This window comes from Humulus lupulus, chromosome 1 (assembly GCF_963169125.1).
Source record: "Humulus lupulus chromosome 1, drHumLupu1.1, whole genome shotgun sequence".
In the NCBI taxonomy this organism is placed as follows: Eukaryota; Viridiplantae; Streptophyta; class Magnoliopsida; order Rosales; family Cannabaceae; genus Humulus; species Humulus lupulus.
In genome coordinates this window covers 241,144,567-241,155,850 of record NC_084793.1, presented here as the reverse complement: position 1 = coordinate 241,155,850, position 11,284 = coordinate 241,144,567, and positions in this window count along the sequence as shown.

Sequence of the window (11,284 nt, the reverse complement as noted above, 5' to 3'; positions counted from 1 at the left end):
GCATGCTTGTATGATTATATGAATGTAAATGTGGTTAAATGTTATATCTATGAGAAACACATTATTATGTGGGTAGATTTGCAGTGTGCGACATGAGGCGATCCTGGGAGCTAGATAGCAGGAAGAGTCACAACGGGGCTTAATATTCGACTTTGGATAAGTCAGGGGTATGTTAGGTATTGGGTAGTTATTTAGACTATCGGGTTATGAAAATAAATATTTGGAGATATATTTGAGGATAGGAAGCTTAGGCGGGAATATTGGGGAAAATTTACCGTTTTGCCCTCGGGGACGTTTCCGGTACCCTAAGCCTCGGGATTGACTTAATTGGCTAAGATTAGACTAAGTTAATGGTAAGTAGAAGAATAAAACACAAAGCGACCTTCTCAGCTCTTCTCTTCTCTTCTCTTTTCTCTCCCAAGAAAACTACAGAAAATCTAAGGGAAATCAGTTGGAAAACTCTGTGTTTGAGTTGAATTCATGAAGGTTTAGCTTAGTTCAGACTAAGGGTCACTCAACCAAAATTAAGGTAAGAGTTTAGTTGTGTTTTTGGGTGTTAGAACTTTGAGTTTTTGGCTGAATATTAAGGTGTTTATGATTTTGATGTTTAAGGGCTGAATTGAAGCTAAGTGCTTGGGTTTTAGCTCAGAGGTTGTCAAGGAAGTGGTTCAGGAAAAGAGGTAAGCTTCAATTCGTAATTCGGAGGTTAAAATTTGAGTTTTTGCATGACTGGTTTTGGTGTTTTGAGTTGCTGGGTTTCAGAAATCAAAATGGAATTTTAGTAGGTTTTTAAGCTGGATTTCTGTTGGATTATACTGTTAGAATCATGTTCAAAGTTTTGTGATTAATGGGTTTTGAATTAGGGTGCTTTGGGATGGTTTTGAATGAGGTTAGGATGCTAGAGATGGTTGATTTTCTGGGCACGAAGGGTAGGGCCGTGGCTATGTTCTAGAGCGCTGCGGCCCTACGAAGCAAGAGAGCCAGGGAGGCTCGGCCAAAGGAGAGCGTCGCAGCGCCATAGGGCAGGGACGCGGCGCGTGTCTGCTTACTAGGGGGGGCTTAAGCTCTGTTCTAGGGGTGGGCCGCGACTAGGTTTCAAGGGCCGCAACCCTTAGGTGCTAATGACGGTGAGAACTCGTCAACCAAGTTAAGTTAGCAAAACAGAAATGTAGAGATTATCAAAAGAAAATTTTTGAAGATCAAATTGGAAACTTAAAGAACACTTGCAGAAGAAAAATGATGAACTGTAAATGTATTTCTTATGGTGTAGTGCTACAGTGATTTTTCCAACCCCCCTCCAAGTGGAAGTGGAGTTTCTTTTATAGTGGGCTCTAATGGCCCTGGATACATTGTGATCCAGGGGACCAGGTGGTACACAAGTACACTGTCAGGAGAGTGGTTTCAGGGGTAGTGGTGTTGGTTCCGGTACGTGGCCAGGCACCATGAGGATGTCCCCACTACTTGATTCGTACGAATGTCAGAGGAGTGGTGACAGGCATAGTGGTGCAGGTGGTGGTGGTGTCGACTCTGACATCTGGCCATAGACACACAGGCCATGTCCCTTCTCCCAGCACTCCCACTACTCAACTGGTATGGGTGTCTGTACTCAACATATGGGGTCTTAAAGGCCGTACCTCGTACAAGATTGTACTAGCATAATCCTTTGAATCATACTTGGGCTTTTACCTCCAAATGTTGTAGTTTCGATAGGCCTTTGTAAGAGATACCACATCGAGGTGTAGGGAGTGAGACACTTGATGTATGTAAGGGTCGTGGTGTGAGGTGGGGCTCTCGGGACCTTGGCGGGAGACGCTGGAAGCACCTCAAGGCCACCCCCAGACATATGTGTTAGGTGTGCGAGATGGTCCTGGGGGCTCGAGACGACATGGCCTCGCCAGATGCCTGGGTGTGCGAGGTGAGATGCGTCCCTCGCGAGGCCCTTGGTGGTACTGCTCACGTGATGCTCGCGCAGCCCTTAAGGACACGCCCCTCGCGAGGCCCCTTAGTATGTGGTTGTGGCGAGGGTGTCTTCCGCGAGGCTCCTAAGGACACGCATCTCGCAAGGCCAGGAGCGTGCGGGCGCGCGGGGCATGAGGCCGTGGGCGCGCGGGGCGCAAGGCCGCGAGCGTGCGTGCGCAAGACGGGGCCCTTAAGCAGTTGGTGCGATATGCCCGAAGCACATCAGACTTACCCACGAGGCGTGGGTGATAGGTGCATGAGACGAATCTCACAAAGTGCAGGGCTAGGCGTGAGAGGTCCCACGGGGTGTATGGGTGCTAGACTCGCCGAGAATAGCCTCGTGTGCCTCCTTGCGAGAAGATGGCTGCCCAAGGGCCTCGCGGCGCAGGCACGTAATTAGGCATTTATGGGATTTTATCACGTGCTTTTGGCCTTTTTATAACTGTCGAATTTTGAGCATCCACACTTGTCCCCCGGTCTAGGAGTGGACCTTTAGGTGCTTTGGTAGACTCTTCTCTTTAATTCTTATAAATAGGCCCCCATGCCAAGCCTATTACTTACACTCTATCTCCTTAGCTTAGTAGTATTTAAACCTTTGCTCCTTTCAAGAGGTAAGGGGTTCAATCCCCCACAACCTCACTTTTATTATAGTTTCCTCCTTTTTTTATATATATATATTTGGGCTAATTTTGGGTATGTCTATACCCCTTCATATATTTGGAGGCTAACACATCTTTTCTGTTTATTTTTGCAGACGCGTACTTTCGACCATTTAGCTCTTTTTGACCGTGACGGTACTTTTGGCCCCCGGCCTCCTTTTGACCACAACAACGTCTCATTTTTCCTGCTTGAGGTATATTCTCTTTTTCCCTTGTTTTCATTGGGTCAATATTAGCACCACTCGGGATGGGGTACTTTGGCCTGAGCCTGTCGTGAGTTAGTTTTAAGGCATGCCCCTTTATTCACACCCCGTGGCGGGTCATTTAGAGTGTTTGTGCCTAGAAATTTTGAGCCCATTCCTTTGTGTTTTGTAGCAATCCTCTCATTTATACGTGAACCCCTTTTTGCTTTCGGGACGAGGTCTCATGGCAAGTGACGGTCTGTTCGGCATACCTCCAGGGGTTGAGTTTGTTGACCTGTCTTTAGACTCAGAGTCCCCTGAGGAAAACCCTTACCAAGACTATGACTCCTTAAGGCAGGCCCACATTCGTCATCTTGAGCACATTGCTGAACTTAGGCGTAAAATTTGGGTGGTGGAGAGTGAAATTGACTCGGTGTTGAGAGGAGACGGAGCACCTTTCCCCCTTGACCTTAGTGACCACGTAGCGAGCCTTAGGGTGACCCTTTCAAATTTGCAGGGGGAGTTGGAGTTTATGGAGGGACATCTTCCGCCTGAGCCCTCTAGCCCATCCTCACCTGATGACTGTCATGGGGCCGCTTCTGCTTCTCTTCAACCCTTATTTTTGATCTTCCCTAGCTTAACGCTTCCGCAGCCGGTGCCCTGGTGGAAGACTCTTGCTAGGAAGAGTAAATGGAGGGTCAAGTGTTGTAACGCCCTGGATAGCCAAGACCGCTACACTGTGTGTTTATAAAGTGCCAGACTTGCTAAGCAAGTCATTAAAGTAAAAGCGTGTTACTGGAACAGTAGAGGAACTAGGGTTAAAAGTGTTTTGGTCTCAAAAGTTACGTTTTCATTACTAGACATCGTTTATTTACATGGGATCCCAAAAATGACAGTTTAAAAGCCATTTACAAAAGTTACAAAGTTTAAATACATTGACTGGCCATATTAAGGCAAAAACGAGCAGTTAGGTAATTCCCTGTCCTGACACACTCCTCGACCTTGGTGATCGAACAGCTGGCTATGTACATTTCACCGCTGAGCTCTCCACCTCAGGCCTGGTCCAGCCTGCTCTTGCCTTTACCTGCACCACGAAGCACCCGTGAGCCAAGGCCCAGCAAGAAAACACAGCAACAACAGAGCATGAACAACTAGCAAGCAAGTCAATTACACATATAGCATCTCATAAACACAAGTATATCATCAGTCAAGTATTTCATATACCAAGCATCTCAGCTCATAATACACAATGCACAGACGATAACCAGGGCTAGCGCTCACAGGCAGCTCCCTCTGTTATCCTATTGTTTCAGGCTCCCAGTGGCCAATTCGCACCCCGTGCGCTAAAATCATGTACGGTACTCTTAGACCGCTTTTATGTGTCCCTTGGCATAATACCAACATTGACACAATACAACTCTCGGGAGCACTTAGTCCCATTACAATCATACATTCGGGTGCAGTTTTTCTTACCTTTCAATTCACTGGTTTTCGATGCCACGTAGCCGCAAGCACGGTCCTCTACCCCGAGCCTCTCCAAAGTCCTTGAGTGATGAGTCCAACCTCCAGCTCTAAACCTCCTTCCCCCTTGATTTCCCAATTCTGAATTCACACAAAACCAGCCACCAACTTGCCTCAATTCACATTCATTATCTAAAATTTCAGACTTAAAACTTGGATATATTATAATCAAAATCTTACCTCTAAGTATTCTTGATCTAAGCTTGCTTGACAACTTCAATCACCCTTAATTCTTCTTCCAAAAGCTAAGTTCAGCTTCTCCCTTCTTCTTCTTAGTTTGCTCTTCCTCTAGGTCTCCAATTTTCAGCATAAACCCATTTCTCCAAGTGTTATACGTATATGATCCTTTCCCTTCAGCTAATGGTCATTTATCCTACCAATTAACTATTCTACCCTTCCACTAATACTCCCTCCTAACTAAACCTCAAGGGCATACTAGTCCTTTCATCAGCTTTGCAATTCTACCACTTTCCCCATAAAACATGTTACTCTCTATGGTTACTAACAGTTACGCGGATTACCAAATCACCAGTTACCACTATCTAGCTTTCTCGGACCGTCTCGGCACGTGCATCACACTGGTATCACAACACCCACGTGGTACAATTCACACATCATAATTATCACATAATATAATTCACATAATCATATAACATGCTTAAAATCATAATAGTCACACATAATTCCCATCATGCCCTCCCGGCACACTAATCAAGGCCCTTAAGCCTTATTAGTGAATTTGGGTCGTTACAAGTGTTCTGTCTCTTCCTCACCTTTTTCTTTTGGTTTTGCAGATATGCTGAGGGCACGACGACAACTATCCACCAATGAACAGGACGATCCCCCTTTATTGGCATCCACCCTGGTGTCCCATGTGTCAGAAAATAAACTGAGGGAAATTGTGAAGCACTACCGCATTCCTCCGGAGTACGCCTTGTACACACCTTCGGACAACTGCCGGGCTGACTGCCCTAGTCCCAGCTTCGTGGCCCTTAGTGAGCACATCCTGAAGGTGGGTGGTACCATCCCATTGCACCCGTTCTTCGTTGCGGTCCTCAACTACTTTGACCTTGCTCTACTTCAGCTGGCACCCAACAGTTGGCTGACCTTGAGCTGCCTTTTTATCACGTTTGCGGAACTTGTCAAACGTGCTTCTACGGCGCTTGAGGTGCACTTCCTGTACAATCTCATGCCCTCTCCCAAGTCCAAGGGCTTTTATTACTTGAAAAAAGCCAATAACGAGGTCCCTTTGATAGAGGGCTCAGTGTCCAACCCGGGGTTCTGAAAGCAGGAATTTTTCTTCGTGAAAGGCCCTCTCTCTGTTCGTGAGCACTTCCGTGCCGCTCCCAGTAAGTACCCTGAGCCACCTTTTCTTCTCTTTTTTCTTATTGTTGGAACTTATTGTTTTATAACTTATGTTTGTGTCAACAATGGTGTGGATCATGCAGAGCAATTTTCCGTACCCGAGGTTGTTGGGTCGGAAGCGGACGCCGTGAAGGATCTTATCAACGCTGACCCCAACGAGAAAAAGGCTGCGTACCTATTCACTGTGGAAAATCTTAACCTTCACCGGTTGTCCCCAGTTTCTTATCCTAGGTTGCTGTGGACGATTCCTAGGTCAAAGAGGATGAAGGCTGCATCGACTGAACCTTGCCTGGGTGAAGGTGAGGCTGAGGATGTGCCGGAGGAAGTCCCCCTTGGACACGGGCGACCTTACCAGCTATCCTCGTCTCCTGGGGGGTGTCCTACCTTTGTCCCTTCCGACCCGGACATGGCTTCCCACTCCCAAGGCCAACATGCCATACTGGGGCATTTTGTTTGCCCCGACCTCACGAATTTTGACGCTTTTACTCAGGCTCCTCTTGACCCTGGTCCATCGGGGGCTTACTTTCCCAATCTTCCTGCACCCCCTTCCGATCTATCGGGGGTCCATTTTTCCAATTTTCCTGCGCCCCCTCCTATTTCAGCGAGTGGGTCGTCTGTACTTACCCAGCCAGGTGCTCTTGACTCGGAAGGGGTGCCCTGGGTGAATCACATGGCGACCTCCTACAGGCGGCGGTATGTCCAAATCGCCTCAGACCTCCTCGAAACTGATTGGAATGATCTTGGGAGTTTCGCCCTATCGGACCTTGGGGAGACCTTGACGCACACTACTGCTTGGGTGAGTTCATGTATCTTGTGTTGGCCTTGTTATTATTATGATTTCATTTTTTTGTTACTTATCATTGTTATTGTTATCTTTCTTGTGCAGGCCTATACTGTGGCTCAGCGGTTTTCTGACTCGGCTCACAATCTTTCCGCGTCGAGTACCGAGAGGGATCGTCTCACGGCCCGAGTCTAGGAGCTCGAGAGAGAGCTTGATGAAACCAAGTCTAAGCTAAAAAGGGTTCGGGCCAAATTTTCTTCCTCGTCAAAAAGGAAGAAGAAGGCGGTTGTCAAGGCCACGATGCTGCAGGAAAGGGTTACCAGCCTAGAGGGAGAACTCCAGGGTGCCTAGGCTACCACGGCTGCAGCGCAGGAGAGGGTCGCTTCCCTAGAGGCCGAACTTGAAGTTGCCAAAGCTGATGTAGCTGCGTCGCAGGAGAGGGTTGCCTCTTTAGAAGCGGATAGAGCAACCACTGAGTATAGGTCTATAGAACGCACCCTCTATGGCGTATGGAGGCAGGATCCCAACTTCGATTTCTCCTCCTTTGGCGAGCATGCCGTTGCCCGGACGGCTGTGTGGAACGCCCGAGGCAGGAGGTCCTGAGGTTATTATTTCATAACTTCTGTCAGCTAGCCCGCTGTGGGTGTATGCTCATTTGAGCCTTTGTAATATTATTATGATTATTTTTTTTTTGTAAATCTTGCCATGTTACCAAGACTCCTTTTTTAATATATACATGTGTGGTTATTCATCTCTTATTCCTCTGTGTTTGACGTCTTTTTGAGCCTGTATGATGGGGTTTGGTAGGTTCCCCTCTTTTATTTATCAGGCTAGAGGTCCTTTGGAGCCCATGTGAAAGGGTTCAATGGGTCCTTTTTTTGGTGCCTCTTGATTATTTTTATAAGAATATTTTGACCCCTTGGGTTCTAGCTATCCTTTTATATATTTTTGCGCGCGCTTATTATTTTTTTGCGAGAAGTGTCCTTCTTGTCATTATTCATAGTACTATTTTTGCAAGGGTCTCTTTTAGGACCCTTTTTGGCTAGACGGCTTAGTGGCTGCTCTAGGCTTATCGGCGGGTGCTCTTTCTGGGGCTTCTCCCTTTGAGAGAGTATCTGCCCTTATTTGGGAGCTCATTGTTGTTGTTGTTTTCTTTTTTATATAAGACCTTTTGGCCTCCTTGGTGTTCGTAAGGGTAGCTAATCCTTATGAACTTCGGGAGGTGCCTTGCAAGGTCTCCTCCCTGTTTGTTAGGGTTCACCATGCCCCGATACAAGGGATCCTTTTAAGGATCCTCCTTTTTAGGAGCCCTTTTTAGGATCCTCCTGATAGAGGGTCCTTTGTAGGATCCTCCTTTTTAGGAGCCCTTTCTGGGATCCTCATGATAGAGGGTCCTTTTTAGGATCCTCCTTTTTAGGAGCCCTTTTTAGGTTCCTCCTGTTAGAGGGTCCTTTTTAGGATCCTTCTGATAATGTGTCCTTTTTAGGATTCTCCTGTTAGAGGGTCCTTTTTAGGATCCTTCTGATAGAGGGTCCTTTTCTGATAGAGGGTCCTTTTTAGGATTCTCCTGTTAGAGGGTCCTTTTTAGGATCCTCTTGCTTGCTGTATGCTTTTACCTCCTGTCCTACCCCCTAAGTGTTTGGTGAAATTTATTTCGGCAGGCACTTTGGCTGATGCTCGCATAGAGAAGAAAAAAACACGTGAAGTTGCGAATAGTTTCATTCATAGCATGTGGTTTACAACGGCATATATAAAAAAGGGTTACATCTAATTGGGAGGTTACCTAGGTAGCCTCTTTGATTCTTACTCACTAAGCTAACATAACAAGGAACAAACTAAACATAGGTCCTCTTTGCACCGGGTGCCGAAGCCTCACTGGTAGCATTTCTCGAGGTGTTCCGTAACTCGTGGGTCAAACTCGTGTGGGTCGCGCCTTCATACACAACCATTGCCATCGGGACCGATGGTTTTGTGGCTGTGCGGAGGGACATGTTATAGCATTCCCTCGCTTCCTTCTGCTCCCCTTTCATGCATGCTACTCCCCCAGGGGTTGGGAATTTTATAGCTAGGTGATACACAGAAGTCATCTCCTTCAATTCTCTTAGAGAGGGTCTCCCTAATACCGCATTGAAGGCTGAGGCGCAATCCACCACGACAAAGTTTGCCATTATGGTGGTATGCCTGGGTTGTTCCCCCATGGTGAGAGCTAATTCAATTGCACCTAGGGGCTGTATCGAGTCCCCTGTGAACCCGTAAAGGGAGGAATTGTAGGGTTTCAGGTGTCGGATGCTCAGTCCCATCTTCTCCAAAGCGGAGCGATGCAGGATGCCTACAAAGCTTCCATTATCCACTAGGACCCGATGTACTCTCATGTTCACCAACTGGACAGTTAGCACCAGGGGGTCATTATGAAGGAAATGTACCCCCTGCGCGTCTTCTTCAGTGAAAGTTATTGAGTCATTCTCGCCCTTGAAACTCTCCAGGGGGTGTTGCTCCAAACTTAAGACGCACGGTGGTGGACTTCGTCTGGCCTCCTTGGCATATTTGTCTCGTCCCTTCCTTGAATCGCCTCTGAATCCTAGACCTCCAAAGATGGTCCTGACCTCTTCCTGTACTTCTGGGGCCACCTCTCGCGCCCGCGGCGGGGACGCTCCTTCTTCTGGCCTCTAGTTCTCCTTGCGCACATATCTGCCCAAATGTCCCCTGCGGATGAGCTCCTCGATTTCCACCTTCAAATGGTTGCATTCTGCGGTGGTGTGGCCGATATCCTTGTGATACTAGCAATACTTGCGGGGGTCTCTTTTAGACCGGTCTTTTGAAAGGGACCTAGTTTTCGTTCGTAACGAAAATATTCTCTCTCGCATGGGTGAGGTCAGTGTAAAAGGTGTATGGGCCCTGTAGGAGCTCATCAAAGTGTTGATGCTTCCGGGGTCGATCATCTCTCGTTCCCTCATAAACCCCCTTCTTCTTTGCACCGTTTTGGTTTTCTCGGATCGAAGGTTTCGGGGGTGACAGGCCTTTTCCGGCTTTGAGGTTCTCGTGACCATCCTCAACGCGAATGTATTTCTGTGCCCGCTCGTAGAAATCATCCAAGTCTGTGACCTCCCTCTTGAGCATGTTATCCCATAACTTGCTTCCTGGGCGTACTCCAGCTGTGACGGCCATTTTCAGCTCTCGGCGGTCAGGCTCCCTACTTTAGCTGCCTCCATATTGAACCTGTGAATGTAGCTCTTCAAACTCTCGTTTTCTCCTTGCTTCACATTTGCGAGGCTGGTGCCTGGCATCGTGTAGTCTCGCACAGCGTGGTGCTGCTGGAGGAATTCATCAGAAAATTGTTGCCAAGATCTGATGGACCCTGGTCTAAGTCTTTTGAACCATTTATACGCAGGTCCTTTTAATGTGACAGCGAAGCAATGGCATCTCGCCCCACTACCAATACCCCTTAGCTTCATTAGGTCGTTAAATGTATCTAGATGGTATTTTAGATCTGTGCTTCCTTCGTAGGGGGTCATATAGGGCTTCTTAAAGTTGGTTCGGAGCCGGATGGCTTGGATCTCCCTGATGAAGGGTGAATCATGATCGAATTCTTCCTCAGAAGCTTGACCTCTGGAGGCGGTGACAATCTTGCTTTGCAGGCTCCTCATTTCTGTGTCCAGGTCCTGCCTCCTCTTGCTTAGGGAGTCTCTCAAAGCGGACGGGTTAAGATCCCCCTTTCCTTTGCCCTCTCGAGGCGCCATAGGGGGCGTGGTCCTTTTACCCGCCCTCTTCTTGTTGAGCTCCTCCCATAAATCTGAGGGTGCTCTCTTTGAGGTGACCTCGTCATCGTTGCGAGGGGCAGCATTGGTCTTCGGCTTTGGTTTCTGGGCCTGCTTCGGCGGTCCGGGATGTTCGTGTTGCTTCGCTCGGGGGGTGTTACTAGTGGAGAGTCATGTCTTTCCATCATCTGCTGGGACAGTGGTTTCTACCTCCCTCTGGTCTTTCTCTTTGCGCTTAGGGAGTGTCACATTTGATCTCCATTGCAACAGCCCATTTAGCACCTCTTGCATGTTTTCTAAGGTGGTCTCTAGCCTCTGATTCTTGCGGTGAAGTTCTCGTATCTTATCTTCGTAGAATTAAGACTTTGAGCTTGAGCTGACGGAGTGGACCCGAGGGTGCTTGTCAGCCCGCCGCTTCGATGGGTCTGGATCCTGTCGACCGTGGTTTGGCACCTATGGTGGCTTTGGAGGCAGGAACTCATCGGCGCCCCTTGCCGGGGCAGTCGCCGACCTTGGGCGATCCTCCTCAGGTGGAACCGCTGGGGACAAGGCTTCTCTTTCGTCTCTGGGCGCCTCAGGCTCCCTTGGGGCCTCCATGTTTGCAGGTGGAGGAGGATCCCTAATGGAGGCTTTTAGCTGATCTCTGTCAAGGGGGACTTCCACCTCGCGCGGTTCTCTCAGTCGTTTCGAACGTCGCGTCATTTTTCTTATCGGAATCGACAGAAGAACAGTGACTTGCAAGACGACGCCAAACTGTTGACGGTGAGAACTCGTCAACCAAGTTAAGTTAGCAAAACAGAAATGTAGAGATTATCAAAAGAAAAACTTTGAAGATCAAATTGGAAACTTAAAGAACACTTGCAGAAGAAAAATGATGAACTGAAAATGTATTTCTTATGGTGTAGTGCTACAGTGATTTTTCCAACCCCCCTCCAAGTTGAAGTGGAGTTTCTTTATAGTGGGCTCTAATGGCCCTGGATACATTGTGGTTCAAGGGACCAGGTGGTACACAAGTACACTGTCAGGAGAGTGGTTTCAGGGGTAGTGGTGTTGGTTCTGGTA